Source organism: Eptesicus fuscus, chromosome 8 (genome assembly GCF_027574615.1).
Source record: "Eptesicus fuscus isolate TK198812 chromosome 8, DD_ASM_mEF_20220401, whole genome shotgun sequence".
Classification (NCBI taxonomy): Eukaryota; Metazoa; Chordata; class Mammalia; order Chiroptera; family Vespertilionidae; genus Eptesicus; species Eptesicus fuscus.
Window position 1 is genome coordinate 50,539,944 of NC_072480.1, and position 17,300 is coordinate 50,557,243.

General features: G+C 35.1%; 1 non-coding gene across 1 annotated transcript; it reads left to right on the forward strand.

Moving 5' to 3' along the window:
* The first annotated feature begins 15,401 nt into the window (after window positions 1-15,401).
* LOC114232452 (small nucleolar RNA SNORA51) lies at window positions 15,402-15,533 on the forward strand. Its single transcript, XR_003618499.2, has one exon. It is a non-coding gene; the product is annotated as a small nucleolar RNA SNORA51 (small nucleolar RNA).
* Window positions 15,534-17,300: the final 1,767 nt, after the last annotated feature.

A 17,300-nucleotide genomic window follows, 5' to 3' on the forward strand; every position in this document is an offset into this window, starting at 1 on the left:
CATTTAACATTAGCGGGTTTGGGTACTATACTTATGGTAGAGAACAAATGACATTGTTGAGACATGACAATAGAGAATATCAAACATAAATCCTAGCTTTGGGGAATAATGAGTGTATATTACCTTGATTGTGATAATAATTTTACAGTTTTAGACATAAATCAAAACATAAAATTGTACACTTAATTTACAGTTCAAATGCACTTTATAAAAAGTGATCATAAGTCAAAAGAAAAGTAGAAAAATAATTGGCAGATGGGAGATAGAATAGAAGCAAGAAGAAATTAATTTCAAGTATCTGGTTGACAATAGCAATTCAAAGCTAAGAGCATTTATAATGATGAATTATACCCCTTTCTTCTAGTGTTCACATAAAGAGCTTCTACCTCACTGCCCAGGATGGAGAAACACTCTAATGATGTTTTTTGGTACCACTCACCAATCTGCTTACTCAGAGATTCTTCACAAAAGAGAAGTGTCAGATTTCACTGATGAAACTGATAAGAATATGATGTCAACTTGTCCGCATTTCTATGTGTTCGTGGGTTTATTTTTGTTGTGGTGGTTTGTTTTCTGCCATCATATAGTGAGGTGATTTCAACAGGTTATCTCCTTTATGAAAGACCTTTCAGCTTCTAATTTTCTCAGATATGCATAGCTAGGAAATGAATGTGATTAAGCTTCCAATCCTGGGTTTGGTAAGGACTTAGGAAGCTATACCATTTACTCTAATATAGAACTCAATGGGCATAAAGATGTGAAAAATTGGCCCCAAATGTCACACTGCACCTCCATTAACTGTGATTGGAAAATATCTCCTGGACTGTAAAATGCAAGTTAACTGGGATAACTGCCAAACTGAGCTAGATCACTCACACCAAAATAGTGCTCCCTGTTTTTGAAGTAGAGAATTTTTTTCTTAATGGCCCAATGTTGTTGCTTTCCTTTTCTATCCCTCCCTTCTCTCTTTATTGACATAGCTCCAAGTTTGTTTGAAAATTCATCATCAGTGACCATGTGTTCAGAGAGCGAGACCTCTAGCTTCAAGGGTACAACATAATTTGTTCAGGGATATCTGTGATCATCTTATCCCCTTGCTATGTTTTGTTTGTTCCAGTGGAAATGACCCAATTCTGGTTGCTGAGAACTGAAAAAAATTCTCCTGGGAAGGTTCTGGGAGATAGCTTATTACCCTGCTAATAAAAAGTACTACACACCAAGAATATTCCTCTTCTCTTTTTGGATATTTTTATATTTTCACTTTTTATGCTGAGAATAAACATGGTACAATACTAAAAACCTAATATATGAATGTTTTGAGGATTGCCCAGAACATTGATGAAAAAATCAGTTGCAGAGATGATGATATGCCTCTAAAACACCCTCCTTGAATTGAGCCTATTTCCATACAACTTGTTATTTGAGATAATGACCATTTTATTGGCTAAGCTACTTTTTAGTTGGTTTTAAATAATTTTAAATTTTTACAATTGTAACTGATACAACTGTGCTGCTGAATGAGTCTCCTAATGTGATGTTGTTTAAGTATCTGCAGCTAAATAATTGACATAATCATCATTATCTAAAAAACATTTTATCTGTATGCAGGCATGCATAGCTAATGCCGAGAAATAAAAAAAGGGAAGTAACTATAAATGAGCAATGTGTATCTGAATCAGCATACAAAGCATACAGACAAATGTTTAAAAAAGCAGAAATAGAAAAGTTAAATAACATCTTTCAAATTATCTATAAAATATTATACTACAGGATAACAATCTATAAGTTAATGTATTGGAAAATTATTCAAACCTACATAGTAGAATTGGAAAAACAATAATTTGAACTCTTTGATTTGGAATGACTTTAATTGGTAAAAATTATTTAAATTACTGAAGAAAACAGGGTATTGTTAAACTAATAATCCTATATAATAAAACCCTAATATGCAAATTGATTGAACAGTGGAACGACCGGATGCTGTGGTGCACACTGACCAATGGTCAGGGACAGCTCCTGCATTGAGCGTCTGCCCCCCGAGAGGGAGGCGACTAGTGGTGGTGATCGGGGGTCAGGGCTGGACAGTGTGAGTGGTGCCAGGCTGCCAGTCAAGGTGGGTCCCAGCAGGGGCCCCCGGATCACCCCGCCCACCAGTTGCCCCACAGATGGTCCTGATCTCTGGCCAGAACTTGAGACCCTACACTATGTGTTGGGAACAGTCTCTTAGATTTAAAAATTAAAACCTGGCAAGGCTACTCTAACACTGAAAAAACAGGATGATGCAGCGATGACATCCATGGACTCTGGCTTGCACATTTTGTGGTCAGCCTCAGCTCTGATTCTGACACTCATAACTGTGTGGCAAAGCCAATCACTTAATTTCTCTTGGCTTCAGTTTTTCCACCCATAAGATGGGGAAAATGATACTACTGCCTCAGAAGGATCATGTTATGTACTACTTTTTATAATCAGGGCAAAGAAATGTAGTTGCCCATAAACAGCAAGATGCCTTTCACCTGTATGAAAAGTGTGGTCACTGGTGTGCACAGTGTCCTGGATTGTGAGAGGGATATCTGACTGCCAGTTTAGGCCTGACATTCCTCGAGGGGTTCCTGATTGTGAGAGGGCAAAGGCTGGGCTGAGGGACCAGCCCCTCCCCATGCACGGATTTCATGCACCGGGCCTCTAGTTATAGATATGAAGCAATCATATTTTTGAAATCAAATCAAAATGTGTTAATTATTTTATTTATCTATTTGAAATATGTATTTTATCCCCAATGTCTAATTCATCTACTTTTGGGGTTCATAAAAAATGACATATGAAGACACAAATTTGATATTACACATGTTTTTTAGATTAAAATTGGGAGGGTTTGACAATTCTTGAATGTGTTGTGGGCACTGAATAAAATCTACGAATATAAAGCTTAATTTATAAACCCAGGCCCCAAATTTATATTCTAAAAAGGAAAAAGGAGGAATAATAGAAAAAGAAGACATATTTTCATCTCAATAAACTTAATTTTTAAATTATGTTTCTAGACATTTTGATTTAGGACCTGTATCTATCTCTTCATTCATGTGTTTTAATTCATGTTTCTTTTCTTAAATCTCTGAATTCCTTTCAAATTGAAGATTTTGTTTTTTATTAAAAAGGTAAACCAACTTTTCTCCTCCTATTTTTTTTTTTTAGTAGACAGGTTATATAAAGATATATAAGTTATATAAATACAATAATAATTATTTATAACCCAGATCACATGCTTCCTGTGTAGGATTATTTTGATATTAAAAATATTTGTCACCTTATGAAATTTATTTTATGGTGATATTTCTTAATTAGTTAATTGGCTTATGTGACCTCTAATCTTAATCTGTATGCCTTTTGAATCTGATTCATAAATATTTTATTAAATCCATTAACATTTAAGCCTTTTTGCAATTACAGCTCTTAATGATTAATTTTCTCCCTCTTTTCAGGTGGGATTTTGTTTTCAATATTTTCTTGCTCAGTTCATATAAGAAAAGAAATGGGCTGCTAGTTAGTATTCCTTTTTAAACTTAATTAGAAAATGAAACTGATAGAACTTTGATCTTCATATTTTCCTACTTTTATCACATTATTTGTTAGAGCCAAAGAAGTTAATAATTTGTCCAAACACCCATATAATTACACACATATAACACATAGACAAACACACACACACACACACACACACACACACACACACACACACCATTTTCTCACAAATATTTCTGGACAACCCTCCACTCCTAGTCATGTTCCCTGTTTCATAATTTTTACTGATTATAGTGCTCCTTCTTTGAGGTTAAACACATTACTTCCATGATGCATAGCATGTTTATTTCAGGCATCTTAAAAACTCAATTCTCGCCCTAGCTGGTTTGCTCAGTGGATAGAGTGTGGGCCTGTGGACTGAAGAGTACCGGGTTCGATTCCGATCAAGGACATATGCCTGGGTTGCGAGCTCAACCTCCATGAGGGGGAGTGCAGGAGGCAGCCAATCAATGATTCTTTCTCATCATTTATATTTCTATCTCCTTCTCCCTCTCCCTTCCTCTCTGAAATCAATAAAAAAAATATTTAAAAAACAAACAAACAAACAAAAAACAATTCTCCCTCTATGACACCAAATGCATAGAAAAAAAAAAAAGAAAAACAATAGATTAGTGGCATTACATCAATGCTCCTGCACAGCAAATAAAATAATTAATGCATTGAAAAGGCAACTTATGGATTAAGAAAAAAATATTCAATAGCCATGTATATGATAAGAAGCTAAAATTAAAAATATATTAAAAAACACCTGACACTCAATTGCAAAAAAAAAAAAACCCACAAAAACAAACAACAACAACAACAAATAAACACATTTAAAAAATGAACAAAGGACTTGAATAAACATTTCTCCAAAGAAGATATACAAATGGCCAATAGGTATACAAAAAGTTGCTCAATGTCATTAATCATCAGGAAAATATTAAAAAGTTACAATGAGATATCACCTCACACCTGCTAGGATGACTATTATAAAACCATAACAACATAAGATAACAAGTGCTGGAGAGAATGTCCAGAAGTTGAAACTTTTGTACACTGTTGGTGGGAATGCAAAACCGTTCAGCTGCTATGGAAAACAATAGTGTGAAACTTCCTCAACAAATTTAACAAGTAGATCTGCTCAAGATGGTGGCATAGGTAAATGGGGTACTTGATTCCTCCCACAACCACATCAAAATTACAAAACACCATCCTTCAGAACTGCCTGAAACTTATCAGAACAGCAATCCTGTAACTAAGAATCTAACAAAGAAGCCACATTGGGACTGGTAGGAGGGGAGGAGACACTGAACAGGCTTGTCCAACACTCAAGTGAGGTGGATAAGAATCGGTAGGGACATATCAGCTGTGGAGGTCCTCCCAAAAGAGCAAGAGGTCCCAACCCTACACTGGGCACCCAGCCCAGGGTTTCAATGCCAAGAAGAAAGGTCCACATGACTTTTGGCTGTGAAAACCTGCAGAGATTGTGGCTGAGTGAGACAAAAGGCTGCTGGAGTCCCAGGTGTTTCAGGGTCTGTACTGAATTACTCAGGCTCACTTGATCTGAACTCCAGCTCTGGGGCAGCAGCTTGAAAGGCACTAGGGACATTCGATGAGGGACTAAATTGTCTGGCCTCAGGGCAAAAGTTGGAGGGGCCGCTTTCTTCTAGGCAGAAGTGCTGGCAGAGGCCATTGTTCCTTTGCTGAGCTCTTCCCTAGAGAGCCAGCAAACAGGCACCGTATCTGAGACTCTTCTGAGAACCTGGCTAACACTCTAGCCTCACCCTGGTGGTTCTCTGAGACCGCATCCCACCCAACTTGTGAGGCCCACCCAAGCCATTTCCAGTTGCTTTTCCATACAAACACCCTATCTAGCCTCATGCTTTGGACTTTCCTAAAAGCTCTTATAAAAATAGCATCTGGCCTCAACCCCATACTTCTGGCTGGAACAGAGAAATGTATTCCCATATACCCGTAAGGCAATAGCCTGGCACAGGCTGTTTGGGCTCTGCTTCTCTTGGTGAGAATATGATCCAGGCTCAAGGCTCATTCTTTCTTCTTCTATAAAAAAAAAACAACACCTATTTTTATTGATTTCAGAGAGAAAGGAAGAGGGAGAGAGAGATAGAAACATCAATGATGAGAGGGAATCATTGATCGGCTGCCCCCTGCCTGCCCCACACCGGGGATTGAGCCCACAACCTGGGCATGTGCCCTGACCGAGAATTGAACCGTGACCTCCTGGTTCATAGGTTGATGCTCAACCACTGATCCAAGCCAGCTGGGCTCAAGGTTCATTCTTATGTGGCTAAGTGTAATGCCAAAAGATGTGTATGTGAGACTTTCTTTCCCAACATAATGTAATTAAAATTTTACCTACAAATTATGTTTACAATTTTTATCTTCCTCCTAAACTAACTGGATATCATGCCCTGTTATTTGCTATTTTAACATCAATATATTTGCTATTTCCTTATTTCAGTTATGACTGCAGTAAATAAGTGTATTGTGCAAGATCAATTATTCACTATCATTCAACTGTGTATTTGTAATAGCCTTATAATTGGCTAAATGTATTCCATTCACTTCTACATAAATTGTACACATTTTAATCAGAATGAGCTTTATAAACTAAAAAGTTCATATTGCCAGTTGACCTAATCATTTTTTAGTTTACTCATGAAACTAAGAATATATATTTCCAGGCATTGTTCAATGTTTTTAACCCGTTCCTCCACTATCAATCCCTGTCTATCAGATACTGGAAATTGTTAATCATCTGGTTTACTGCCAGGATATCTGTAATTCTCAATATTATCCCAAGTGATTTTGATAATCTCACAGCTTGAGAAACAGCTGTTCTAGACAAGATCAGTTCTTGAAACCCTTTCTGAACCCTCTCTCCTGGTTCTTGCATTTATAATACCTTTCTTATATAAATATACATACATTTAAAAACAGTTTAAATCTTAACTAATTCCAAATGCTTGTAAAATAAAGCCCTCACTTAAAATCAATCTTAATTTTTTTATCTTTATATTTTGTTTATCCTATATAATAAAAGGCTAATATGCAAACAGACCAAAAGGCAGAACAACCGGTCTCTATGACATGCACTGACTACCAGGGGGCGTGTGCAAAACGTGGCAGGTGCTGGCTGCAGTGGAGCAGGTGAGCAGGGGTGCCAGACCAAGGCTGGGTGCCGGTTGCTGTCATCGGGGTGAGCCTCTGGTGGTTACTGAAAATTCTTTGCTCCTATGCGCTGCGGTCCTCCCCGGCTCACTCCTGCTGCTGGCGCCGACCCCACTTGCACCCACAGCCAGCACTGGAGCTGCCGCTCGCATCCACTCCCAGTGCCCAGCACCAGTCCCAATCACTCAGCGCCATCAGCAGGTGCAAGCAGCAGCTCCAATCACCACTGAGGGTTTCTCCACCTCCCCCTGCTCCTGAGGGGTGATCCGGGCAGCAACTGCCGCTCATACCCACTACTACTGCTGGCCCCAAATGCTCCGTGCCATCAGCAGGTGTGAGCGGGCCAGCTCCATTAGCGGTTGGGAGGGGCAGCAGCAGGAGCGAGGCTGCCGGTGGACAGGGGACTGGTGCTGTGGTGGGAGGGGCTGGGCAGGGGTGTGGAGGATGGACGGAGACCCATCCCTGTGCCTACCGCAGCCTTGTGGCCCACAGTTCCTTTCAAGGTACACGAATTCGTACACTGGGTCCCTAGTAATTATATATTAAAGCTTATTCGTTAGTCAAATAATATACTATAATTTATAGGTATGTTATACTGCTACACAAATTATTTACATGGTAGAGCATTTTTTCTTATGTTTTTTGCTAATTTTTCATTGTAACTTCTGTTTTACTTTACATTTAATGTTAGTTTAAGACATTAATTACACAACATATAAAATTTTATTTGTGTTGGTATGTTTTTCTACTTTGTACCTCATATACTGTGCAAAAAACAAATAAAAAGATTCAGGACTATCTTTCATATTTGTTCACAAATACATTTCTATAGAATAACCACACTTTTATTCTTTTAATAATTAATTATATAAATGACCACTAAAGAACATTATCAACTTGATTTGGTAGATGATCTAGATTATTTTCTAAGCTCTTTCTTTAGAAAATTTGGGAATTTTATTATTTCAAATGACAGAGAACCAAAAAAAAACCACAAAATCTAATATCATGTGAAACGAATTTCCTTTTTCTGATGATGCCTATTTCCGGAATGAGAGCAGTGGTTATGTAATCAAGGATATTAACAGAACATCCAAACCAACAAAGCTGTTGTTCTGAATAACAACCTATTATTAAAAGTTAATAATATTTACTATATTCAATTACAGTTGTTTATTCAGTGAAGCCATGATATATTAGTAAGATGAAATATTTTAAATACTTATATATTTACAGGTATTGGGTAGAAAGTTGAGTGAAATATTACAGAAAGCCAATTTTATAGAAATTAAAATAGATTTGGTTATCTGTAAAACCACATTTTGTCTTGTTGGCCAGATAAGAGCTAGACATTTATTGTGTGTTTTCCATGTGCCAGATACTAATCAGCTTGAATCTTATAACCAAAGCATCTAGCTTTCCTTGCTTATCAAATGCACTGCAGAGAACAATGCCATGTTATTCATTTTTTTCAGGGAGAGCTATTACTTCACCACTTCTTAGTTAACTTGCATTTTACTCTCAGGGATGGTATGCAGGGACAGGGGTGGAGATAGTCATGTCAAATTCTGTACATTATTTGTTATGTATGCTGAGAATTTATAACTAAAATTAAACAAAAAAACTAAATAAAAAATAATTACTGCTAATACCTTCAATGTTATATTATTTTGCAACCAGATAGTACTTTATGCTACATTTATTTCTAGGTATATTCTAGAATATGGTGAGCATACAGCCACAATAAAACCCCACATTTTCTAACCATAAAACCCATCCCTCTACAGTCGAAACATTGAACGTCACTAGTTTAGTACTCAGACAAATGGACCCAAAATTCAGTCAGCCTTCTGTATTCAAGTCCCTTCTTCTGCCTCCATTAAGTAGTTGCCCAAATACTATAAATTCTGCCCTCTTCTTTATTTCTTACATCTTTCTCTTTTTTATTTTTTTCTTCCACTGTCCCATTTCAACTCATAACCAGGTCTCATTTGAACAAATCTGCACTTTTATCCACTTGTCATGGGTTCTTCAGGCTATTGCTCAAATATGTTTTCTCTGCCTCATGTCTAATCATATAAATCAGTTGCACTGTACTATTACCAATTTCTGTTCTCTTATTGAATATAGAAACCAAGTGTGGTTATGAAACATGAAGTCCCACCTGACTCTCTAAGCTCCTTTTATAGAAATATCTGTAATTCTGTGTTCCATTCTGATTTTCCCCAAGATTTCTATTAGTTGAAACCCTAGAGTTAAGTCAAAGCTTAATTCAAATGCCTTTTCATCCTGTAAAATATTTGTGGTTGCCTTCTCCTTGACAGATTGACTCATAAAACATTTGGAATCCCTCATCCACTGATTAAATTCTATACTGCTATTTAGTTGCCTGTTTTATGTCTCCTACATAACTGTATGGGCATTGGGGACTAAGGTTGGTTCCAATTAGTCTTTGTATTTTATATAAAAGGTAGTGAAGCCTTCTATAAAGAAAGAAAAAAGAAAATGTGGATAATGACTGTTTTGGAACTATTCAATAAAGTGCTGTGTATCTCTACCCTATTCCCTCTGGACAAGAAGATTGAGATTAAAAATGTTTGATCCACTTGGTTCCAATATCACTCTTTATCAATGCTTAATTGTTTTTTTTTTTTAACAATTGTGACTTTAGAAGGACAAAAATGGTATTATAGATTGTAATCCCCCCTCTCTCCTCCCTATTTGCAAGTAACAATTTTATTATTTAATTATGTCATAAGTATATGTGCTTATAGCAAAACAATACTTTATATGACTAAAATGCAGGGCTATACTTGACTCCTACTCCTTCCTAAGATTGGTATTAATACACTCTCTATAATTTATTTTTAATCATAGTTGATATGTTATGTTAGTATTAAGTGCACAATATAGTAATTTAACATTTATATACCTCACAAAAGTTATCACCACAATAATTCTAGTAATAGTCTGTCACTGTACATAGTTATTGCAATATTATTGACTCTGTTTCCTTTGTTGTGCATTACATCCCATGACTTACTTACTTTGCAATTGGAAGTTTGTATCGCTAAATCCCTTTCCTGTTTTCTGCCTCTTTTAATTCCCAAATATTCAGGACTTTGTTATGCCTGTCCTTACTGATTCATGTCTTCCTTTGCTACTTTGTTTATACAATATTTTCTGCTTTATTTTCTGGCTCTAGGCTTTATTTAATTTAAGCCAGTTTGATTATTCTTTGGAATAACAAAATTTATATGCTGAATAGAGAAAACTCTTGTCTTTAATGGAAATTATTAAAGTCCAATTCTTTCTTTAAATCAACTTGTTTTTATTAATTTGAGAGAGAGAGAGAGAGAGAGAGAGAGACAGAGAAGATATTGATATGAAATAGAAACATGATCAGCTGTCTTCTGCACTCGCCCAAACTGGTGTACCTGCAACCTGGGCTAAACCCCATCCTTGAAACACCGTACAAGTCATCTTCCGCTCCTCCAAACCCAAGTATTGTACTTACACTGTTATTGTTGCACATGTTCATACAGGCCAAAAACAAAGAAAGCATTTGCAAATCAGATCTTTTTAGACTAAATAAAGCCTCTATTGGTTTTCTTTGAAGGAGAAAAATAAAATGCCCTGTACATATAAAGACCAAAGTGTTATTTCTGTAGTTGCGAAATAAAGTATTTAATAGGCCCTTATGAATTTGGAGATAAAAAGGTTTGTTATGCCTGGCCGGTGTGCACAGTGGTTGAGCATGACTGTAAGGTGACCAGATCGTCCCGCTTTTGGCGGGACAGTCCCGATTTTTAACAATTTGTCCCGCATCCCATGGCGTTTTAAAAAAGTCCCTATTTTTGGAAAGAATCTTTCCAAATTGTTAAAAATCGATTTTGTCCCACCAAAAGCGGGACGATCTGGTCACCTTTGATTCCCCGTCAGGGCACATGCCTAGTTTTGGGCTCGATCCCCAGTTGGGGGCGTGCAGGAGGTACCTGATTGATGTTTCTCTCTCATTAATGTTTCCATCTCTCTCCCTCTCCCTTCCTTTCTCTCTAACACACACACACACACACACACACACACACACACACACACACACACACACACACACAAAAATGGTTAGCTAATCAGTGTTGCCTGAAAGACTGCCCAATTTCCCAAAAGCCCTCCCTTGTAAAGTTGCTTTCTTTCTCTTCCTTCAAATGTCAACACTCTAATGTACAGTTGGGGAGTAAAAAAAAAAAAATCACCTGCTTTAACACAATGCTGCTTCACTGTAGTAGGTGAGTGACCTAAGAGCCATTCATCTAATCATATTTGTATCTGAATTCCACCCAAGTCATATTTTAAAAACTCAGCAGATCTTATGGAGCGAAATACTAATTTTTACTCTTAAGTAATTGTTAATTACTAACCAGTTACTACAAGTCAAGAGACTAAGATTCAAGAACCTCACCTAATGGCAGTCATTCCAATTAATTACTTTATTAACCACCTGTTGATTTGTTACTAATTCAACTCACATCCAGTCTTAAAGTCTACCTCAAGTCAACCATTAAGTTACAATGACTTAGTATATTTAGAGTTCACTAAGATTTTTAAAAAATGTTGTTATAATACATCAAATCACATTTTTTCCTTTGGCAATTTATATATTCCTATCTAAATATTATGGATACAGATTTGTTATATTCTGACCACCTTCAAATTGATTAATCTCAGCCTATTTTTTGTATCTTAAGAAATTACTAGACCACTAGAGAGTGGCCTAAAATTTACACTTATTTCTCAAAACATGATACTCTATCCTGTAAAATAACTGACTCCCATACATACAACTTTTGTAATAAATCCAATTTTCTAGAAGTTATTCATATTCCGTTAGAAATGTATGATGATATTACTTGAATAGCATAATAAAAGACAATAATTTTAGCTTTCATTTAATTGAATAGAAAATTTAATAAATTAAACATGTAGCATTTCAGTATTTTAGAATTTATATATATGTATATATATGCATGTATATATATATATATATATATATATATATACATAAAAGGGAAATGGATTAGCAGTAAAGCCATTTGAGATGCAACTTGATTAATTTTGGAAACAATTTGAAAATTATCTAATTTATGTCCAAATTGACTTCTATTAAACTTGTGTATTTCTTCATTCACAGTTTAGGAAATCATTGGTACCAATAATTACAATAAAAAAAACACCTCCAAACACATGTTTGTGTTTAAAAATTACATTTGATTTAGGTATTTAAATTTGTATTAAAAACCTGAAATCTACCTATACTTATTGAACTCACTGTTAAAAATCAATGTTTCAAACATGACTAAAAATATTTTCTTCCAGAATTTCATAGTATGTTGGATTTACAATCATAGCAATAATTGTAGTAGTAAATTGCAAGTGACCTTGCACATTTGTCCAAAGGAGCAAGAGAAATAAATTTTAGGAGTGATACTGAAGCAATGTATCAGTCAAGTAAGAGTGGATAAAAAATTAAAATGAAAATCCAGGAAAACCTGTAAAATGGACAAGGATATAAAAAAATCCATTAGAGATGGTATGGGAATTTTAAATTATTTAATGTGGCTTCAATAGAGGGATGATGTACATATGTATGTACACATATAAGTATGTATATACATAATATATGTGTATATATCTTATTTATATTTTCCTAGGAGTTAAACAAAAAAGATGAATGTAAATAGGCAACCTTTGTCACTAACTTTATAGGCTGCTCAAAGGAGGATGGATTTTATCTGTCTGTAGCTAATGGTAAGTAAGCCTTTTGAGAGTTTTGTGCAGGGAAGCATCTTGATCAGATGAATATTTAAAAATGATTATTTACCATCCTGTGGAAAATAGCTTAGAGAAGAATGGGTTTAGAAAGGATAGCAGGAAGATGGATGTGATTATAGGAGTGTAAGTGGAAAAGGATGTGAGGATGTTATCTTGGTTCTGAAGACAAGTTTTAATTTTACTATAGAGAGCAGAGCAACAGAGTGGCAGGTAATATTTTGGTATATTAAACTGATATATTCATATGAATATGTTATTTAAAATTCATGCTCAATAAACACTTCTTAGACATTGAACATTTTAAAATGTTAGATAAATTCAACGATATTGCACTTTCCAATAAAATTTGCAATAATAATTTTTGCAAAATATTACTTTCTAATAAACAACTGTTTATTACTATTCTTTAAAACTATCCCTCTAATACTTAGACTTCAATTAAAAGTAAGCATTTAGAGCCTTAGCTGGTTTGGCTCAGTGGATAGAATTTCAGCCTGCAGACTAAAAGGTCCCAGGTTCAATTCGGGTCAAGGGCACATGCCCTGGTTGCGGGCTGGGTCCCCAGTGGGGTTCATTCAGGAGGCAGCTGATCAGTGATTCTATCTCATCATTGATGTTCCTATCTGTCTCCCTCTCCCTTCCTCTCTGAAATCAATAAAAATATATTTTAAAAAAACATAAAAATGTAGGCACTTAGATAATTAAAATTGCACATGAAATATCCGGTCTCTTTTCTACTTCTTTTTCTTCTTCCCATGTCACAAAGTAAGAGCAAATATTTCCAATTCTATTTTGGCACATTTCTTAGTCTGTCTTGGGCTGCTGGAACAAAATACTGTAAAGTAGCTACAAGTCTGAAATCAGAGTGCCTGCATGGTTCAGTTCTGGTGAGGGCCTACTTCCTGGCTGGTAGACAGGGACTTTCTCACTCTATTCTCACATGGCCCAGAGAGAACTCTGGTCTCTCATCCACTTACATGGGCACCAATCTCATCATGAAGGATCCACTCACCTGGTTTCATCCAAATCCAATTACCTTCTAAAGGTTCCACCTCTAAACACCACATTTCAGATTAGAGCCTCAAAACATGAATTTGGAGAGTACACAAACATTCAATCTATAGCAGTATGTATAATTATGAGTTGAAACACATAGATTTATTAAAATTATTGACAATTTCAAATTATTTATTTATGAAGACAGATAAAATATATATAGTGTACAAAGGAAAAACAATTATTCCTTCTGCTACTCTTCTCAATACAGTTTGCTAATATAACTCATCAATTTGCTCTACATCTTTTCATAAAATTGCCAGTTTTTACAAATAAAGTATACATTAAATAAACTAAAATTGAATCTTTATCCTTGCACATAGTACTAGATAATGGTATATTTTATACTGAGTTGAAATACAGAAAACAGTTGAGAAAATACTTGGTCAAATAATGTAAGCTAGTCATTCTTGGCATTTTTGTTTACAACACATGATCATGTCCATGTTACATTTTTTACTTTTCTTGTGATCTTTACCTGATACTCATTCTTTACATAGCTGCCAGCTTCCTTGCCACAAAAGAGGAAAGAGTACTTGGTGAAATTTAAAAACATTCATGCTGAGGTCACACCAATTGTGTGACGTGTTAGTTGACCAGGCTCTGGTCATATTGGCCTTCTCTCTGGTCCTCCAACATGTTCAGGGAGGGCCTTTGTATTTTTAAATAGCTTTTTTTTTTTTTTTCTCTATGTAAGTTTCATGAGATTCTGGAGCTTATTTTGAATTGTTTACTCTTGTATCTACTGCCTAGTTCAACACTGGATCATTTTAAATTCTCACATTTATTTTTAAATACATGTCTGTAGATTTTTAAATACATTAATGTAGATTGATTGGGTTCAACACTCAACAAAATCTCTCACACCTTCTAATGCTATGCATAATCTACTGAGATGCTCAATTCTTAGAAATTGGCGTCTCATAGGAATTTGGTTTCTTATCTACAGGGAAGTTAAACATTCAAGAAGGAACTTTTAAATAATCAAAGCATTGCCTATGGCTATTCTGTTTTAACTTTCTGTCTTTGATGTGCCAGTCAACTAATGTGGTATATTTCTCTTCCCCCAAGCTAGTCTTGAAATATTTTTCTTTCTTTCTTTTTTAAGACATTTACTACTGATTGCATCATTTTGCCAAAATGGGATATATATGTCTTACTAAGGGTCAATCAGACATCAAGTACAGCTATTTTAAGCAAAGAGTGAATCAGGATGATTCTTACTGGAATAGGGAAAGGATGGTTGAGTCTTTAAAGACTACCTATCATTTTCCTCTCTGAAACACTCTAACCTTTGGAAAGAAGGAAATATATAAGTCGTCAATGTACTGTATATTTACATTAAATTCTTTGATGTAAATTTTATTAATACATACAGAGAAACGCATAATGTTGTGTGAATATATTTATATATGCATAGGTATGTAAATGTGTTACAGAAAACCGAAAAAGAACAAAGCAATACTTAGAGAGATGGAGTTACATTTATTACGCCCGGGTCCAGAGGAAAATGTATCTCAAATTCTGGGCCCCAACATGCAGGAATTTTCCCTATTTATATGTTTTTACCTTCTTTGACTCCCAAATATGGAGTGTTGCCAACCCCTTTTGCAAGTTCTTAAAGAGCCCGTATATACTGGGGCCTTGAGACCTCAACCAGAGGCCTGGCCTGGTGCCAGCACTGATAATCTTGCCTGGGGAAGGTTTAATGGCCCCTCTGAAGTGGGAGTAGTCTTAGCAAGCAAGAATTTACAGAAGTAGGCCTCCTGGTGCTTACCACAAGCTGTGTGCTTACACTGACTGTACAGAAATAGGAGGCACAGTAAACCTACCGCATATACACCTCAGCTCAGGCTCTTTGTCTGGTCTATATTGTGAACGGGGAGACATTGAAAAAAAAAAAAAAAAAAGAATTTACAGAAGCCAAATAGCAGGGTTAAAATTTTAAACAGCAGTTTTTATATAAGATGGATGCTTCAAATGGACATTCATTTAAATACACAAGTGAAAACAGTGCATGCTTCCTATCTTTATTATTTTTAAAGAATACTTTATTTTACCTGGTACATTTGTGGCGTATCAGAATGCAGGCAGCTTGAAATTACTTGCTTAAAGCTATAGTAATATATTTATAGAAGATTACTCAAATATTTTTATTCATCCTGAAAGACGTATCTGCAGGGAAAAACTTATCTTTTTAATTCCACACATATTTAAGCCTCTAAATTTTGTCTTGCCAGCAGAGATTTCCTGTCAAACACATAATTTCATGTTTGATCTCAACCTGTTAATGGCTTATATCACATTTAAGATATATTAGCCAAGCTGAGCTTAATTTACTTAAATCTGGAGACTTATGCATTGAATGGACATTAAGGGAATGGTGGTTCTGATAATTTGTAATTGTTAAGTTAAAGGTGATAACAATGTATTGTTATAAAACTTTATTTTAATCAAGTTATATTCACTTCACTTTATGTGGGAATGATTTTCCTGATTATTTACAAATTTATGAATAGACACTTAATAAAACAAAATTATTTCTCAACCTTAAAATATAGTAGTTCTTATGGGCATATTTATTTTAAATTATTTTAAAGACGATAGAGTGAGTACAACAGAATTTATATATATTTTATTTTTTTAAATTTTATCTTTACATTTAAATTTTATCTTTACATTTAAGCAAATAATTATTTTTAATCAGTTGATATGCAGCTCATCTGGGTTATCTTAAGCATAATGTTAAGATAGCAAATTACTTATATTATTGTCATGCTTGTGATACATTAGTCTATTATTTAGGAACTTGCTAAACAACTTTATTAGGCAAGTTTTAGATTTTTAAGAAGTTTTTTATGCAGGCAATTATTTCCTTTGTTAATTACAAAAGACAGCTTTTTCCATTTCAAGTACTTTATCTTTTATTTTCTCCACCTCCACTAATTTAACTTGTTAGTGTGTCAGTAGAATACCCAATAGAAAGTTTGGTAAGGGTCCTTGACACAAATTTAGTTTTAAATAGAAGACATGTAAAGTTTTATCATTTCACTTTCTGTTATGTTTTCATAATGTTAATAGGTTTAATAAACTTTCAAATTTGATTAAAAATTGTTGGATTATTCAAATTTTGTCCTCAAGAGTATTAATCTTTCTAGTCAAAGACTACTCATAAAAACTGCCACCTTGACCAAATTTTAGCCATACTTCTCTAAGAACTTTCCTCAACTTGCCCTCATTTTTGGGCTTTAATGTCTGTCTTTGAAGAACCCAGTTTTAGCAATAATCCTCTTATCCTTGATGTATGATTACTCTCCATATCTAATCAAACTCTTCATTCTCCACCCTTCATATTGATCACTCCAGCCCATTCTCAGCAAGAATTCTGTTTAGTCAGTCTAGCAAGAATTATTCCTTCCTTTGTTATCTCCATGTATCCTCTTAGTAATTTTATAGTCAGAAAAACCTTCCCCCGACCCTTCCCACCAGCATCCTCTTTGGCTATAAATCTCCACTTGTTCTTATGGTAGTCAGAGTTGAGCCTGATTTCTCTCACCTAATGCAGTAGTTTTGATACCTTTTTCAATACTCCTGATAAAGGCTTCCTTACCCCTTTAACCAGTGTCAGGGTAACTTTTCCTTTAAGCATTGTTCCATGA